This window comes from Onychostruthus taczanowskii, unplaced genomic scaffold (genome assembly GCF_017590055.1).
Source record: "Onychostruthus taczanowskii isolate IOZ18803 unplaced genomic scaffold, ASM1759005v1 scaffold32, whole genome shotgun sequence".
Lineage (NCBI taxonomy): Eukaryota > Metazoa > Chordata > Aves > Passeriformes > Passeridae > Onychostruthus > Onychostruthus taczanowskii.
Window position 1 is genome coordinate 1467231 of NW_024500572.1, and position 19670 is coordinate 1486900.

Consider the following 19670-nt stretch of genomic DNA (forward strand, 5'->3'; position numbering starts at 1 on the left):
GGATGTTGATAGCAAAATGGATTTTCGTTTCTCTTTCCTGCTCAGAAGATCTGCCATTAAATTCAACGTGCAGACTTTAGACACTGACAGAAACCTAAATAAAACTGCACATGGGCAACTGCAGAACTTTCTAGGGTGAAACTGTATCTTTTAGTTTTCTGGAATGGAAGCATTTTTCCCCATTAAACTCAAGCATTCATTCTCCATAATCACAATGAACTTACAGAATAAGCCACAAACCCTTGGAAAAGCAGTGCACAGAAGTTGCTAAATTATTTAATACAACATTATTATAATTTTGATGCTGCAAAACAACAGAATACTTGGCCATTCCTCATGTTCTACCAGAAATGAGCTCTTGTGGAGGGAAAAAAAAGTCTTTCAAACCCAAACTGGTCTTTATCTCAGTGAAAAAATGGATTTGCAGAAATTATACATGACAATAAATGAGGGGTAGATTATCCCTATTTTGAATTCATGACAACATTCTCCTCGTCAGTGGTGCAGACTTGTAATTATATGGCAATCGTATATTTTTCATCTGGAAATAAAAGTTTAAAAGTAAAGAAATGGCTGTAAATGCACAGCAGTCAGAAATGAATTTAAGAATTACTTCTGCTTCCTTTCTCAACAACAACTCTTATCACTTTCCTCAGGTCCAAAGCTATGTAAATATTAATAATTAATCCTCAGGTTAGAAAAGCAGATCTTGTTTTTGTGTTACAGAGAAGCAAACAGACACCAAGCTTTAATCAACAGCATTCAGCACATCCACAGCAGGGATCTGTTTAGAAAACAGACCTTTGCTCATCCAAACTTCCCCACAAACTGAGTTCTACAAATCATACAAAGTTTACACACAAATATTTACAAAGAATACAAGTTCCCTGCCCAGACTCCCAGCCAGACCCTGCAGTGTGGAGAGCTGATGGAGGTCACAAGCATGGAGAGGGGATGGAAGGGCTCTGCCTGCAGGGCCAGCTGCTGCTTCTGCTGGAGAAACACCTGATTTTACCAATAGTGCTCAAGTTTTAGGGCAAAATCTGAATTTGCTGTATGTTAGGCCAGTGGTACATTCATTGTCTGTGTGTCCTTCCCCAAAGCAGGCATTCCAGGAGCTGTGCTCACAAAAGTTTTAGCTGCTGCTGCAAACAGAGACTTAAAACATCTTTTTCCTCTCCCCAAATGTACAGAGGCAGAATCTGGGTTTGCCATATGTTCCTGAAGGAGAATTGTAAAGGGGGAAAAAAATCTGAGCAGGAATTATTGATTTTCATGTTTTCTTTCTGACAACAAACAACCTAAACATATGCTTCAATGCCTGGAGGATAAATATTTTCCATGCTGACAGAAGATAATATCCACCTCCAGGCAAAACTAGAAGCTATTAAGGCATCTTTTGTATGGCCAAGCAGACAACCAGCAAAAACCTTTTAAGATAAATTTTATTACGTAATAATAGGGATGTAATTAAAACATTTCTGTTAAAAACATAAACTGAACTTCATTGTTTTTTGTGTATCACCTCCAGCAGTTTGTTTTATCTAAATTGCATAAAATTAATATGCTCACAACACAGAACTAAAATTCAGATTGAGCTTTCCACTGACTATGGATTTAGAGATTGGGCTTGCCAAGGTATGTTTAGGTCTGCAATTTCACCTCAGTCTGTTCAGGCCAATAGCTGCCAGTCACAAAACCACCCAGGAGTGGTTTCAAATTGAGAACAAAACCAGCAGTGGAGGGTTTGGGTACAGAGACACCAATTAAATACTAGGTCAGGTTGGTCTGCAGCGACCAATCCATTCCATGGGTCCCACTGACTGGCATTTGAGTTCAGCCCACCACGCCTTCAGTTATTGCTTTCCTGGTTTTCCTTTTACACATCCAGAAAGAAACCACAACAGGGGGTTTGTATCTTGTACATAAACCTTCCTCAGGTGCAGCTACATGAACAGGTGAATTCAAACAAAGCTGCACTAACAGGTGAGTGAAAACAAAGCTGCACTAACAGGTGAATTCAAACAAAGCTGCATTAACAGCTGAATTAAAGCTACATTAACAGGTGAATTCAAATTAACAGGTGAATGAAAACAAAGCTGCATTAACAGGTGAATCAAAATAAAGCTGTCCTCCCTCCCAGGTCTCGATCCTGATTCCAAAGAGAATCCTTAGCACCACCTGGAAAAAGAACTCCAAATGTTTGTCAGAGGTTTCTGCTTTGTCTCAGTAGCCCATTATGCAGCATGACACATGAATATTGATTAAAGAAGGTTCCACTTCTCTCTTGGGCTTCAGCTGCAAGAGATGGCCTTGAACCATCTCTCACCTGCAGAGCCTCCCTGGAGTGCACAGCTTTGGCAAACCAGGATTCAGCTTTCTGCACTCGTATTCCCCAGAAGGTGGATGAATTTCCTCTGAAATTATGGTCTTTTTTGTCCTCTTTAGAGATTGAGCCTTGGAGCAATGCTGCTGTGGTATCTGGGACACAGATACCCCACGGATGAATTCACCCTCTTTGTTCTAAGCTTCTTCACAGGTTACAACTGGAACAAACTCATGATAAAACCTGAAAAGTGAATTTCTTTCATGTTCAGACTAGTGCTCACCTACTGGCTGCTGCATCTCTTATCCTACAGAGGTTTCCTGGTAGAAAGGCTGGTATTACATTCATAATTCTTGCAATTTATTAACCATCCCCTGTAATACCGTGTGGGAGACCACTGCCTTTTTCTACTGAAATTGATGGAGGCTGCTAAAGTAAAACCAGAGATAAATTAAACCATAATCAAGACCTCAAATGTCAGCATTTACTTATGTCAGCTCCATTAGCTGATAAATTCCCATCCCAACACCTGCATTTCAATTTCTCTCCTGGCTGTGCAGCAGACCACTGAAAGGCTTTTTAAAAGCAGCTGCTCCCCCCTGCCAGGGCAAACCTTCAGCTTTTTGACTGATTTGTCACCGGGAGCAGAACCTTGCTCTTGGTGGCCACTGTCCATCTGCAGCTGCCTGGTGAAGACAAAATGCCAGCAGTGGGAAAATCCACAAGCAGAGAAGACAAGGACTGTAACTCATGCTGTTATCAGCCATTAAATCCTGTTAAACCAAACTTTATCCTATCAAGATTTTTTCAGCTTTTCCTGGAGACTTATTTCATTTTTCTCTTAAATAAGTTTGCACTCTTGGGGAGAGTCTGATGGAATCCAAGGACTATAAATCACTTCTCCCTTGCAAATCTTTTCTCTCTTTTTAGTTAAATATTTCTATTGTCCAGTGAAGTTTTTTCCTGGTTTAGGATTTTGCCAAACTCCAGTTTAGAGAAGCAATAAAAAATAAAGTCAAAATTACTTTTATAAAAAAAGATTATTTCCTGCAAGCACAAGGAAAAGACCTTATAATTTTAGGCAGCTGGCATGCTTGCTAATAAGTCCATTTCTATGGAAATGAGTTCATAACTATTAATTTTGCCTGCTCCTGATCTATTCTTGATGAGCCTTTCAAATTTAGAAAAGCGCTTCATGATTCTCTCAATTTGGTAATTACTAACTCCCTTTGATGAATCCAGCCCAGTGTTTCAGACATGAGACATTCATTACACATTTTTCTCTCTGGTGAGAGGAGGGAAAAAAACCCCCCATGGGTCTTTTTGGATTTATTTCCTCTCACAAACTCCTGTAAGTAGGTCCTCTTCTTCAAATGGTGATTTAGAATCCTATTTGCCTACCTTCACAACCCTGTCTCCACTGGGGCTGGAAAAATGCCCAAATCCTTGGGATTTCTGCCCAGTCTCCTTGCTGTCTGCCCTCACACCTGTCTGATGCATTTTCAGCAGGTCCCACACAGCCCAGTCCCCATCCCACACCCAGCTGGGAGCTGTGGTTGGGATCCCAGTCTGGAATCTGAGCACAGAATGGAAAATCCATTCCACAGAAAGCCAACTTAGCTCCAGCCAGCCCCGGAATAAAGGAGTTATCAGGACAGGAAAGCGCTGCTCTGTCCCAGAGCTTTCCAAGCTTTGCCACAGCCCAGTCCCCATCCCACACCAGCTGGGAGCTGTGGTTGGGATCCCAGTCTGGAATCTGAGCACAGAATGGAAAATCCTTTCCACAGAAAGCCAACTTGGCTCCAGCCAGCCCCAGAATAAAGGAGTTATCAGGACAGGAAAGCGCTGCTCTGTCCCAGAGCTTTCCACATACACACAGCCATGAAAAGGAGCTGCTGTTATTTGTACAAAATAACAGAACTCTGTCAGGGTCCAGCTCTGATGAGAGAGGTTTTACCCAGCACCACAAAATCACCTGGCACTGAAATAACAATGAATTGCATTTGTCTGAGCCCAACGTGAATTACTGAATTAATGGAACGATACTCTGACTAACATTATAGCAGCAGCAACAGCACAAGTGGTTCATATTTACCTTAAATAAACAAAATTATTCATTACTGAGAAGGATTAGCGTTGCTAACCAAGCTGAAGAGCCTGCCCTGTGTGTTTGGGCAGAGAATGAGAGGGGCAGGGTGGCATTTCTGGGCACTCTGCAGTGCCACACTGAGCCTCTGCTGGCTCCCACTCACGGGTCAGCAACAATTGAGCTGATAAAAGTCAGAGCCTTCTATTGCTGCACTTGGCTATTACAGGAAATCACGAGTTCCATTCACTCATAAAAGAATGCTTTCAGTAAATGGCAATTTGTTTATGAGGCCCACAGCCGTGTAAACAACGCTCTCAAAAATGGAGTGGACATGAGGTATTGGAAAAATTGGAAAATAATACATGTGGGCTATCATGTTGCTTGAGAACCTTTTCCAGGTTGATAATGGCCAATTCTTACTCTGATGAACTGTAACCAAATTCAATGAGAATTCAGTGACCTTACACTATCAAGGTACATTAGTTTATCAAATACTTGAGTGAAAAAGGTCTCGCTCCTTTGATCTCAAGAGGATTAATTCTGTAAGTATGGTTTACTGAAGAGCAAACACTTACAAGAGGAGGCTTTTGGAAGTGCTCAAGACCCTCATTTGCTGCTGAAGCCAAATGAAGCAGCAGATGGCCAGGACCTCTCAGGGAACAGATCCACACTAAAGGTCCTGACCTTCTCCCCTGAGGAAATGAAGATCCGAGCAGCCTGAGATGAAGGAAATGAAAGCAAATACCAGCCAAGGGCAGCAGGCAGCTTCTGCATGATGAGGATTTGCACATCCCAGCCCTTCTGCCTTGCTGAGTGCTGCCCTCCTGTCCTGGGCACCTCCAGCCCCTGGGTGCGTCCCCCAGCCACAGCCCCCCAAAAACACCTCCCTGAGGGGAGGCACCTGGGGTTCCACACAGCCTTGACCTGATAAAGGATGGCAAAGCCTAAACCCTTTTCTCCAGCATGAATAATCCTGATGAGGCTGGAAGGACACAAAGCTGCTGTCTAACAGAGAACTTGCTTTGCTGTCCATATTTTCCCAAACGTTTTTTGGTGCCTGATCTCGGTTTTCTTTCACTGCCATAAAAATTCATGCTCTTCACAGACATACAGGCAGAGAAAATGGCTACAGAGGAGAAACCCAAGCTTCTAAATCCATTAAGAATGTATGGATTGACATAGCATGCTTTAATAATCCAGTAAAAACAACAAGAAAATATTTTTGTTCAAAACACACCACCAACACCAGGTATTATGATGTTATTTTGCTTAGCCAACATTTTCCCACCACTGAAAACAATAAATCTAGATAATGAGCAAACCTTTTAAGCTCTTCAGCTTCTCCACTGCCAATTCACAACTGTGCTGCTCACTAACAATGTGCAATAACTTCCACTTTATTTGATTTTATCAACATCATCATGACAACCCTGGAGACAACTGAGACAATTGCTTCAATTATTTTTATTTTCCTGCACCCTTGTGACAGTGCACAGAAATGCTTCTGGTAAAAGAGTCCTTAGATACTCTTTAAGTCAACCTTTAACAAAACAACTTCTAGGACTGAGCTTGGTGAGCTGCACTGGTAATGTTGCTGGGCACTGGGAGCCCATTTGTACCTTTGTCATTACTCTCCCCTTTTGGAACAGCATGCAATCTTTTGGGGCTTAAAAAAGCATTTTGATTGCACTGGAATATTTCTCTGACTACTATTTAGAACTTCTTTATTGCTGTGTTGTGTATTTCTTAAAATAAAGATTCTCTGTCAGGAGGAAGTCTTGTTGGGAAACAACAAACACATCCAGTGAGAAACTGGGGCCAGGCTTCAGCTGATGGTGGAGGCAAATATAGAGGGAGCTATTGTTGTTAAAAAATAAGAATGATTTTGTGTTGAAAGACTTATGCTGAAACCTATCCAGTTAATAAATATCAACAGCCCAAATGGTGCTTATAATTTTTCTTCAACTATTGAGAAATCCTTACATTTCTACATGCCATAATCACATGGTCTATTTTCAACATTGCTGTGAAAGCAGCTGAAATCCATCAAAAAGCAGAGATGACTTTTTAAATAACCAGTGACTGAAAATTAAAGATAATAAACTCAGTGGCATAAGAAGCTCTTTACAGTGCAGGAACTCACAAACAAAGATCTCTGCAGACTCTCCAAAGGTCTTGACAAGAACCAGAGTGCAGCTCAGGGAGCCTGGATGACCCAGGGCACGGGGAACTTCAGCCAAGCTGAAAACACCTCAGGGAAAACACAGGGGAGGGACAGGGCCATCCATGAGACAGGAAATATTCCCTGGGAATCCCTGGTGACACTGGCTGTCCACACTGCCACCACACAGGCACACACCTGAGTTTCCTCTGCAGCTCCTCCACACCGGGCACCAGCTCAGCACAGCTTCACTCAGAGCCTTGCCCTTCCCCAGGCAATCATGAAATGGGAGGCAGGCAAGGGTTTAATTTATCTGTGCCTCTTCCAGATGCACTGTGAGCCCCAGGAGGAGAGGTTCTACATGGCAGCTCCTGAACGTGCACACTCATCTGGAGCTCTGGAGTTTTGCAGTTACCAATACTCACAATTCCTCACCTTCCCAAGCAGAGATCAGACCTGGGGGAAGTGACCTGGAGCCACCCTAAGAGCTCAGAGCACACCTGCAGCAATGTTCCTTGCCATTTTAAACACTTCACCATTTTAATGTGAGATTAGCACCAGGTGATCAGACCTTTCTGTATGCACCAATCCCATGAGAAAAGAAAAACCCTCCTAGAACCAGGAGGAAGCTCCTTGAAATCCAGTTGCTGTTTTGATTTCAGAATTACAATTGAGGCTGACAGCTGAATCTCCCTGGGGAGAAAAATCAGCCAGAGGGGATCTGGAGATGCAAATTCCCCAGGCACAGAATTTCTGAATGAAAGCAGGAGGGAGCCAAGCTGCAGCCTGTGACACGAGCACACCTGAACTGCTGCAGGATGCAGGAACAGACAAATGAGGCTCTCCCCTTGAGCATTCAAAAAGTCTCATTCAACACTTTAATGAAAAAAATTTAAAAACTTGGAACTTAATCCTTTGCTCAATGACCAATGTGTAAATGACTAAATAACAGAATGCCCAAGACAATCAAAACCAGTCCATATTAAAAGCCATTCCATATTTTTCTCTCTACAGCTGGCTAAGGCTGCACAGAACTCACAGGTCTGCTGTTGAAGCAGCTGTGATGCCACCTGCATTAAATAATTAAAGAAAAAAAATCAAAATAGGGGCATGGCAAGAATTATTTTATTCCTCCAACATTCTCTTCAGCTCCTAATGAATTAAACCTGGCTCTCCTTGAACTCAGTGTGCTCTTAGATGGAGAGGGAAGGTGCAGGGTGTCCTGTGCCTAATTCCCACTTGTGCTAAGAAAGAAATGTCCATGGCAACATCCTCAAAGGAGTGAGGGCAGGGAGCAGGGCAGCCCATTAACATCAGCACAAACGGGACCTCCTCTCTCCCCACTTCCCTGACACACACATGGTGTGCACAAAATTGTTTCATTTTAAAGGCTGCTAATTGTGGTTTACAAAAGAGTTAAGCTCTTCCTCTCGCTGTTGGTACCCACTGAACAGACAGTAAAAACATGAAAGTGAAACGGGCACAGAAACATCAGTTTCCCATGTTTTAATTAATAAACAAGATTAATTTATCCAGCTGAGCAAACAGAGGGTGGCTCAGGTCTGCATTCAGTGTATGAACAGAAAGAGCCATCTGCAGTAAGTCTCTGAACCTCCACCCTCTGCTAGTTGAGCTTAAAGTCCTGATCTTCACACCAGAACTAAAAGCAAGAGATAAGCAAAGAGTTCCCATGTAAGTCACTCCATTAAAAGATCATTTTTGTCCTAAAGATGAATCAGAATTTTCATAGACATGCAAAGATAACTCCAAATAACAAACCGCAGAGGGGTGGATTTAATATTTCTCCTTTTAAAAATCACTCCACAATTATTTTTTAATGGCACAAAAATAAAGTCAGCACCACGGGCAGCCTGAAAGATCTCCAGGTCACCTTTCCAAAGGGCAGCCACGACCTTGGCACACTCACAAGACAACGATTTCCCAACGAAGTGACAGCTCAAGGGGAGCTGCTGGGACATTGCTCAACGCCAAGGTCAACCCCGAGCAAATGAGTGCAGGCACAAGTGAGGAATAAGTGAGGTTAATTCACTCAGGCTCTGAAAAGGAATAATTAGAAAGGAAGGGAGAGAACTGGTGTTCCACCCAGCCTGTCCCACCCACTGTATGGTGAAAGCCAAAACATGATCCCAAAAGTTCATTTAAAGGAGTTTCCTCAGCAATGAAGCCTTTGACAGCCTGAGATGGGGTGGGCTGAGGGTCCCCGCTGAGCAGACCCCTGCACATCACACCAAGGACACCACACCAAGGACATCTCCATCCCTCCTCTCCTCAGGGAGTCAGAGCAATGACCCAAAGTGGCAAAATGACCCAAAGTCACCAAAGTGACAGAGATCCTGCTGTGGTGGATGTGATGTTCCCTTCTCACCCACTGTAACAGTCACACAGTCTGGGCATGGTTCTGCTTTTTAATTTCCTTGCTACTATCAAAAATTTCACCCAAGCAAAAATACCAGCTGTCACAAAGCACAAAGAGACAGATGAAAGGATTTCTAGAAAAAGAAGGCAGGCTCCTGCAGGCGCTGCAATTCATGCTAAGCTACATAAAATATCCCCAACACCACGGGTTAATGCGAAGCAGAATGTACAAAATCATTCTCCTGTTCCTCTCTTTTCTGAATCTCTTCAGGATTTCATCATCTCTTCCCTTCTCCCGCCCCCTCCCAATTCCCTTCCTCCCCATACAAGAATATGCTCAGCCCTGGAAAATTGTTTAGCTGAAATCCTTAGATTTTGTCGAGGCCTGGCATTCTTTGGACAGCTGTATTTACACCCCTGGCTGCTGGGTAGTCATGCTGGAAGCAATTAGCTTTCATGCTTTTTCAATATTGCCTTTCAAAAAACTTTGAGATCCCTCATCTCTATCGATTTAGATGTAGAGAAGCACAGAAAAAAAAATAAATTAAAAGAGTTCATCCATATGCTGATCTCCTTTATCTCATTCAAACGCAGCAACTTCAGCTCCCCACCACCTAATGAATGCCACCACAGCCACGCTCCCAGCCCATAGGGGAGATGCTCAAAGGCCTTGGAAACCATAAAACCATCACCACAACTCTCAAAGGCAGCAGCTTCCAGCACTGCTGGTGCAGGGGAGGTTCAGCAGCCAGCAGCCATCTCCCATGGAGTGGGACAGGTCACCTTCCAGCACGGCTGTGGAGTTTAACAACACTTTCAAGTGTGTCCTTTATATTTTTCTAAGAGGAAAATCTGTCACTGCTGGACTATTTAAAAAAAAAAGAGAGAAAAAGGGAATGGAAAGAAGAAACATAAGAGCGTAGCTAAATGTATACTGATTGCAGTAATTGCATCCATTCCTCTGCTGGAAAGTCTTGTATTGTATTTCTAATATGTGCTGATAAGTGCATTCACAACATGATTAACTGCCTGCAGACAAGAATGGCTATTATGTTTAACAGACTGATTAGCAAGTGACAGAGCTGCAAACTGTACTCCCGGTAAATTGGCTGCTTTTAAATTACAGCAACTTTTTTATGGTCCCATTTTTAAAATGCAATGGCTTGTTACACATATGCCACGTAAATTCCTATCTGACAGTAAGGAATAGAGGATACTGAGCTTTTAACTTTTAATCTTCAGATCTCAATTAAAGCATTGCTCATTTTCTTGTTAATTACACCAAAATCTGCACTGTACATGGCTCTCATCAGGCATCATCTCATTTTCAATACTGGTCTCTCCAAAGCTACCCTTAAACACATGGACAGCGATTTCAGCCCTTCTCTTTCTGAAGTTCTGCCTTATTTTTGCTGGTTCTGTAAGCAGATAACTAAGATGGGATTTAGTGTATTCTTCCCAGGATTTGATTAATTCCCCTCTCACAGCTGCAGGCATCTTTCCATGGACTCTCTCAGAAGCCCCAGTGCCCCCAGAGCAGGGCAAAGGGAAGAAGTGCAGGGTCTGTCCCTGCTCAGCTCCTGGAACTAAATCACAAATCTCAAATCCCCCTCAGTTCACACTGGCCACGGCATGAGGCTCATCCTGCAGCCAGGACTGCTCCTGCTTCAAGTGAAATGAGCTCCTCATTAATTCCCTCTATTTTATCCCAACAAAGGGTGGGATTTGGGCACCCAGCTCCTTGCAGTACTCCTGAAAATCCTGCCATGCAACACACGGCTCTGGCTTTTTGATTGCTCTTATTTTCCTCTCTGTAATGTGTAAGAGCACCTTGTTTTGGGCCCCTGTGTATTTCATACAAACACAGCTACAGAGACAGTCATGACCCCAGAGAGTTTGCAGTCCACAAACTGAGAGAGAGAAAAGAGATTTAACAATCTGCACCAATTTAAATTCATACAGAAGGCACAAACCCTTTAAGTACAAATTTATCTAGAAACTTTCAAGCTCAATGACATCATGTACTTCAAACCAACTTATTTATAACATAAAGCTTAGTATAACTTGTAAGGAGATAGAATAAATCAATTTGCTCTATCACAGAACTTCATCAGATACAATACAGATGGCTCTGCTACCACGGTTAAAAATAACCTACACATTTTTACATCAGCTCAAGGCATTTATCAAACCAGGAAACTGGTGGAGGAGGATGTTGTCTGGCTTGCACACAGTAATGGGAATATCCACCCAGCAGTCTGGGGCTTTTATTAATCTTCTATCACGTGTTTATCATTTTATTCTGAACTGGGAGAATTCCGTTTCCAAAATCATTTCTCTTTGCTAAATACCAGGACAGAGCAACTTGAATTTGCCCACTGAATGCAGATTAAGAGGGGAGAAAATAATCCAAAGGGCAGCCTGGTTGTAGAAGGGGATAGAAAACACTTGAGTACCAAACCCACTCTGAAGCAAACCTGGCTGAGCATCCAGCACTTTCTGGATAAAAAAGGGTGATGGGAACCACCAGACCCCGAGATTGCAGCACAGCAGTGGCTGTGCAGATCTGGCATCCTCCTGCATGCTCCTCAACCAGCCAGCTTGTGATTCCAAAAAACCCCACGGCCCTGCAGACAATGCTGCTGGAAGAATGAAATTCATTTGTTTCTCAGCTTTCATCGCTCGTGTTCTCACATTCCACCCACAGAGGGGAAATTAGGTGTTGATGTTTGCTGAGGATTTATTGACTGGAGGGTTTATGTGAGGTTCCTCAAGGAGCTCTGTGCAGCTCTTCCCACTGGAAGGAAACCTCTGGAGAGAGGGGACACAAAGCCATCCTGGACAAAGGGCTCAGGTTGCAAATGCCCAGGGAGACAGTCATTCTCTGTGCTGGGAGGGAATTCCAGTACCTGTGCAACCCCTGCAAAACGAGGAGGGAGAGCTCGTGCTGTGACCACTTTTTTACTCTTTTTCAACCAGGTATAATAAGCTCCCGGGTCAGCCAGAGCTTTGACATCTGCTGCCTAAGATTTCTCTTCATAATGAGCTCCCTAAAGAAGACCAGAAACCTTTGTAGCTCAAATAAAGGCAGATTTCATCACAATGAACCTCGAATATGTAACGTTAAACAGGGAAAACTCCAAGCAACTGGATCAAACAGAAGGGAAATGCAAAGCCACGTACACAGCCCTCCCCAGACTGCAGTCACTGCAGGCAAGCCCTCCATGCTTATAATATATAATTATAATTATAATTATAATTCCCAGCTAACCTGGAGACTCCCTGGGCTGCAGCAGAGCCTGCCCTCACCTGGGCATCCCCAGGGAGACCCTTTAAAGATTTTAAAAAATTAAGGAATAAAAAGATACATTAGATACACAATTTAAACTTACTGCATATTAAAATACAAATTTATCATTCCCTGCTCCATGCCCATATTTTGTTTTCCAGGGGATTACAGCAGCACAGCTAATTATGTGAATGCTTCTGCAGGTTCTAATTGGCAAGGAGATCAGTTGATTAACTGCTTTGATAGGGATTCCAAGGAGTACTGGGAGAAAGTGGGAAGATCCCCCTGAGCCACCTGGGCTGGTGGGAGGTGTCCCTGCCCCTGCTGGGTTTGGAGCTGGGTGATCTTTAGGGTCCCTTCCAACCCAGGCCATTCCATCATTCTGTGATCTGATTCTGCTTATCTTCAGCTTGTTTCTTTCTCATCCTCATTATTACTGAAATTATCACAGATAAGAGGCCCGTGTGTTCCTCCCCTCCATTTCTTTATGATCTCATTCCGTTATTTACCAGGCACCCAAAGCCCAAGTGGAAATCTGCTCCCAGGAATGAAAGGATCACAAATCTGCTTCCTGAAATGAAAGAATCACGACAGGAAAAAGCTGCAAGAAGAAAATCATGCAAAGGTCCAGTGAATAACCCAGCAGGCCCCAATGCTGCTTTGGAGATCTGCAAGCAGCCAAGAGCTTATAATACTCTAATTAAAACAGCAAACTGCAAAAGGTATCCAAAAGGTTTTCCTCCCCACCCAGCCCTGCACAGACATCAGGCAATAAACTGAACATCAAGTGGCTCTGAGAGGTGTTTCCGTAAACAAAATGCAGATAATGAGGTATCCCTCAAAACTGTTCTCTTTTTTTCAATTTTAATTTAAAACTGAGAGGAGCGTGTGAATAAAAGGGAAGGTGTCTGAAGCAAAAGGACAGATGGTTCTGCTTCCAGAGAAGTGCACAAAACTGAGGTTTATTACAAGCCTTTTATTTTACTTACAGCTTTTTATTTACTCTTCTTTCTCCCTTCACTCACCTATTCATCTCCCCCTCAGAGCACTGCAAATTCAAGCTCCCATCGAATTCTTCTGATTCAAATTCAAATTGAAACGCACAAAGCCCAGCACCGCTTTCAGTGCACAAGTTTGAAGGGTTTTGTTGCAGATTTTGGGGGCTTTTTTTTTTTTTTTTAAGTGTCTAACAAGCCAATTAGAGGCTGAATCAGTACCTTTCAGATGAATACACAGGAAATGAGAGGAACATGGCAGTGGTGACACATCCTGCAGCCTGAGCCCCTGGAACATGAGGCATGTGCTATTATTTTATGTAGAATGACTAACTGCTACTGTGTTTATCTCATCAAGAAAACCACTTTACCCCCTTGCTTTTGAATTCCCTGGGTGCTTAACGAAGTGGGATTGCTTTTGATGAAGGTAAAGGCATAAAGAATCTGTTCAGAACCATTCCTGGGCTCTGGTCATGGTTCCTGTGGAGGCACTCCCATCCCTGGCTGCAGGAGGTGTGCATCAAACAGGGCAAGCAGTGAAGGCCCTGTGTTGCTCTCATTTCTGAACACGTGCATAAAGTTCATATTTATATTCTTATGTATATTTTATATATCATGTATGCATTTATATTTTTATATACTTTCTATTAAGTCCCTGTTCAGCTAAACCCTCTGAGACCCTGCTCACCTGGCAATGTTTAATGGGTTCATGGACTGGATTTCAACTGTTCCAGACCAATAAAATGAAATACTCCAATTCAGAGCAAATTTCTCTGAAAATAATACCATTAAGATCATCCTGCATTAATATCATCCTGGCTGAACACTAAACACTTGCAGGAAAGCTGAGGTATCCTGGATTTCCTCTTGGAAGTCCTGTTGTTGAGCAGCCCAAGTTACCCTGGGAATGTTACTGAGGTGGGTCCTTCCTTCCTGTACTTTCACTTTTGGTCTTTTACCTTAGGGGGGAAAAATTATGTGTGTTATAATTAAAAAGAAAAGGAAAAAATAATTTAAAGCTAACAGTCATTGCAATCACCATGATAAATTTATAGGAAATACATTTAACTATTGCCATGGCAATCAGGAAACTGTTTTGTTATAATTAAAGGATAATTACCTTTCTCTATTTTAACAAACTCATGAATTAAAAATTTAGGACAGCTTTGCCAGAGTAAATGTATCTGCATACATTACAAATCACACATTCCCTTGGCATTTTTCTCTTTAACTCATCATGGGGTTCATGGTTTATTTTATATGTTTTAATGTCTTTATGCCACGCTGTAGAATTCAGGGTCGGGTTGGATGGGGCTTGGAGCAGCCTGGGGTAGTGGAAGGTGTCCCTGCCCATGGCAGGGGTTGGACAAAATCATCTTTAATGTCCCTTCCAACCCAAACCATCCTGTGATTCCATGCAGTGAGAAAACCCTGAGTATCTTATTTACCCAAAATCTACAGACTAAAGCAATCTGAGAAAGACACTTGGCAAATAATTTCAAATTACAATAACGTGGTCAGATCCCACCGAGCCTGAGAACAAAGCAAGCAGGACAAAGCAAAGTTTTGCTACAAATTGCACATCAAGAAGCCAGGGGGAGTTTTGGGCTGCTGTGTTTTGGGCTGTCACCTCTTACAAGGCAGCAGTGAGCAAAACTCCTTGCTGAGGAATGAGGGAAACCTATTTAGAGCTCCTTTCAGCAGTGATTTTCTCTTGTTTGCAGGTGCAGGTCACAGGTGAGATACAGACCATGATCCCTTTTGTTTGAAATATAGATCTCTCTAAACTGTCTTACAAAACAGGCACTGCCTGGGAAAGTGCCTCTTCCTTCTAGTTTTTGTTTGGAATAGAAAAAATGGATGTTTGCTTGTTACTTAGGTGAAATAAAGATGCTTCTGAAGACTGTAAAGGAAAAAATAAATTGAAATTATAAGAAAACATGAGCTGTAAGGATGTTTAGTATGTAATTATTTAAGTAGAAGACCTTTAATAAACTGAGTACTCAACCTCAGTTTAAAAACTCAGTATTTAAAGACCAGCTCCATTTCTGGGGAAAAAGAAACCAGGACTGGTGTTAGATCAGTAATATATTTTAGCATGGCTTTTCCTTTTCTACTGTAAAAATGTCTAATATTAAATGTACAGTGCTAAATTGGAAGGGAAAGCAAACATTAGCCAGGGCAAAGGATCAGAAAAAAGCATCTAGAGAGATCATGCACACAGACTTTGTATAATCACGTGGAAAAACAGAAATAAAGGTGGTGCATCTCTGCTACAACAAAGTCAAGAGGTGCAGGGTGGTATGAATAAAAAGTTATCTATTTTTTTTTTAAGGTTGCAGAGTTAAAACAAGTTGAACCAGTTGCTGTTAAGTTAGCTTCATTGTTAAGAGTTCTTCTTCAATTCCCTGCCATTGTCCCCCTGATGTTTGCCAGACCCTGCAGATAACAGGGGAGGGGTGTGACATCAGAGCTAGCATGCAGATCAGAATGCATTTCACCAATTTTGTAACTTTCCAGGAAAAAACCCCTAAAAACAACGAGCCAACATAGAATTAAGAGACCTAAGTGATGTCTAAAGATGAGGAACTTAATCCAGTATCCTCTAAGATCCTTTTTACTTCTCACCCTAACCTGAAAAGATGTTAACTAGAGAGAGGACCTGAAATGTTAGACCAAAAAAGCAGAATTTCCTAATCTCCCTTGAGGACAGAAGCTCCTGCTGTGCCTGCAGACCAGCAGACACAGCTGCATCATCATCATCATCATCACCTTCCTCCTCCGTGCCACTCCTGGGAGCAGCGACCGCAGGGGCGCGACCCGTCGGTTTCTCCCCTCCTGAGCTGATTCTCCTTAATAAAGGCATTAAAAAGGAGAAGGATCTCCTGCCCCATTTATTTATTACACAGGGAGCAGCAGACCAAATGGAAATGAGCTCCAAAGGGGATCCAGCAAGGAGTGGGTGAGACATTTCCTGGCTGCCCAAAGCAGGGCTGTCTGTCCTTGGTGCCCAGCAGGCACAGGGGTGAGGCTGGGGCTCCTCTGTCTGCAGGGTTTAACCCAGACACTGCTCCCCTGCAACACCTGTACTTCAGGAGAGGCAAGGGAAATCCAGGAAAAGGAATTCAGCATCTTGGAAAACTCCAGCTCTGACAAACTGGGATGAAAACAGGACTCGGAGCTCTCTGGGAAAGGGAGCCCAAACCAAACCAACAGATTGAGATGGCACCAAGGATTTCCTGCCAGGGATTTCCATGAACCAGCCGTGCCTACATCACCCTGGCTCTGCTACAGAATTGGAGCTTCACCTCAGGAAAATTAAAATCCTGGGTCAGCAGTTCATCAGATGGCTTCAAGCTAAGGGACACAGTCAAGGACAGCACCTGAGACTGCAGCCAAATGGCCACTGCAGGCCAGTGACCTGCACACTAGAAATAGAAATATAGTATTAAAAAAAAAAAAAAAATATATATATATATATATAAAAATATATAAATTAATATAAATATAACTAGAAATAGAAATAGAATTTTATATATAAATTTTTATCTATATAAATATATATTATAATATATATTTTTATATTTATATATACATAAATACATAAATATATAAATATATAAATATAAATAACCAGTACCCAGCCAGGCAGAGAGCAGGAAACATCCCACATGGAGCAGAATCTCCCAACTGCTGAGCTGCTCCTTCCTTTTGGACACAATGAAAATGAGAAACTCTGTGCATCTGGCAGGTCCCAGCCCCAGCTCATCCCAGCTCCTCAGAATAAATAAAGAAAAGGCCATGCTGAGCAGAGGAAGGAATAGGGACAAAACCTCCAGGTTTTTGCTGTGTGACTGCTCTGCCCTGTCAGGCATCCCTGCCCTGCTGTGATCCCCCAGATCCCAGGGGATGATGCCTGAGGGAGAGGCCAGGCCAGGGAAAGCAAGCAGAGACACCCTTGGCCAGCCAGCAGCAGCCCACAGTGCAGGGAATAAAGAGAAATTTAAAATAAAAAGGGAATTTTCCTATTATTGACCAGCTTTTTCCCTCACCAAGATGCCCCTTTCCTTTCCAAACCCACATAAACTTTTACAACACAGAGCATCCTCTGGCACGCCTCCCCAGGGCTGCAGCTGGAGCAGCAGCACCTCCTTTCCTTCTGAATCTGCCAGCTGCCAGTTTCGAGTGATAGCACCAATTCTTTTTTGGAAAAGACAGTAATTTCCCTGTTCACCTGCCACACTGGTGATTTCTCCAGAGCTGGCTCATTCTCACTGAGATGGGCATCTCCATGCCAGTGCATGTATTCCCTTTCCTGCAGGAGAACACAGATGTTGCCTTCCTAGCTTCTAATTTTTATCTTTTCTCTTAATTGAAATTACCTTCTGCATCTCTAATCTTATAACTAAATGGCCCATATGTTGATTATAGTGCAGCTTGCATAAATTCACTTGAAGAAAGTTGGTAAATTCCTTTAATTAATAATTATTAGAAAAATACCCATTAAGGTAAATTGAAATTACGTTAGTTGGAAATTAAATTGTTAAAAATTATACTTTCTTTCAAGTTTAGAAACGATGACTGAGTAATCCTTCAACCAAGCATTACAAGACAGGAATTCCAGCGCTCAGCACGGCGTAATTTCAGAGAGAAGTGGATATTCTGTTGTGATATAACACAAATAAATATACATGACTTAAACCTTTCTGACAACCCCTTAACAATAATGAGTATGAAATGCTCAGAGAAACCCCTTCAGGCAGCAGTGGTTAAATAAACATGAAATGCTTTCAGGGTAAAAAGTACATGGAAGTGTCCCAGGGTCAGGAAGGCAGGGACACCTTCCCCTGTCCCAGGTGCTCCAGCCTGGCCCTGGGCACTGCCAGGGATCCAGGGCCACCACATCTGCTCTGGGCACCTGTGCCAGGGCCTGCCTCCCTCACAGGAAGGACTTCTGTATTTCTAACCTGAATTTCCCTTTCTGCAGTTCGATCCCAATTAATATTAATATTCTTGATTTAAACCTTGCCGCTCATTTCCCTCAAAGGTGAAACACAAAGCAAACGTTGGGGTGTAACTCTGGGCAAAGGCTGAAACGTTCGCAGTGTTACAAAAATTATCTGCAGGACAAGTGAGATTAAATAGATCACTTCAGGAGCTGCACGCTGTGGTGAGGTGCTCAGAGGTTGTGATAAAGCTAAACCCTGCTGTCCCAGCCCAGCACCTCTCAGGACACCTGTGAGTGACACAGAATCACTGTCCCTGGGCACAGGGCACTGCCAGCCCCAGGCAGGGGCAGAGGAGAAAACAAATAAAACAAAGATCTTTATTTTTTCTTACCATTACAGCTCTCCTCTGTGACTTCCTTTTCCTTTCTTTTTTAAGTTTTTATTTCCAGCCTCTTAAATTTCATTTATTTTTTAGCTGTTCCATGTTTTCAAGAAAAAAAAAATCTGTATATCCTTTCAGAATAAGCCAGTCTTCTGCACTACAGACAGTAATTATTTCATGTGATACACACACCAGCACACACATATTTCCTGTCACCAAGTGCCTGACAGCATTTCAAATGCTGGGAGAAGATTTTGTATTTAATAAATGGAAAAAACCTGCCACAGTTGATTTTATATAACTCATCTTTTTCAGTTTAATAAAAGAATCCCATCCTACACCTAGACCAAGAAATTTGGCTGCCACATATTTAAATTAAATGCCCGGTGGAGCTTTCTAACTGCAAAGCAGCAGCAGATTTACTGAGAGCAGTAATGGTCAGCCTGAGTGGCAACTTTTAATTGAGACTTATTAGAATTGGAGATTCAGGAAAAGGAGGCCTGTGGATAATTTAGAAACCATTTCAGCTGCAGAGCTGCAGGTTCTGAGTGGCACACGTCACAGCTGGCAGGGACTGGTGTCACTGCAGTCACTGTCAAAGCCTTCCTGGTGCCACCAGCCTGCACGAGCTCCACCTGCACTCTGAGCAAGGCTGTAAACTGCAATATCCCAAAATTAAAAATGGGAATATCCCAAAAGCCTCTCTGCTAAAGGGAAAGGGAAAACCTGGCTTTCAGGATAGCAAATAAATTGATTTTTCTGTTCACTCAGGACGGAGCTGAGGTCGGGTCAAAGACCAAGGCAAGGCACAGGTTTTGCTTTCCCTGCTCTCTGGCATTGGGATGTGCTGAGCCCCAAAGTGGGTGGAAAGAGAAATCAGTGCCTAACTCAGCAGAACCTGCCCATGGCAGTGCTTCCTTCCAGGCTTGCTCCTCCATCCTCATCCCAGCATTAAACTGCTTCCTCTGGCACCTGCTTTCAAACAAAAACCAGATTTGAGGTCCCCTCCTAGCCAAGCACAGGGACAGAGCTGGGATCTTTAAAGATTCAACTCCACCAGCCCTGAGTGCCAGGGAAATAAATATATGGTATTTTAGAGGCAC

At 42.8% G+C, this 19670-nt stretch overlaps 1 protein-coding gene across 1 annotated transcript in view; it reads right to left on the bottom strand.

The window, feature by feature from the left end:
* Positions 1 to 19670, bottom strand: part of TMEM132B (transmembrane protein 132B) — a 158180-nt gene that overhangs the window by 67215 nt on the left and 71295 nt on the right. The window lies entirely within an intron of this gene.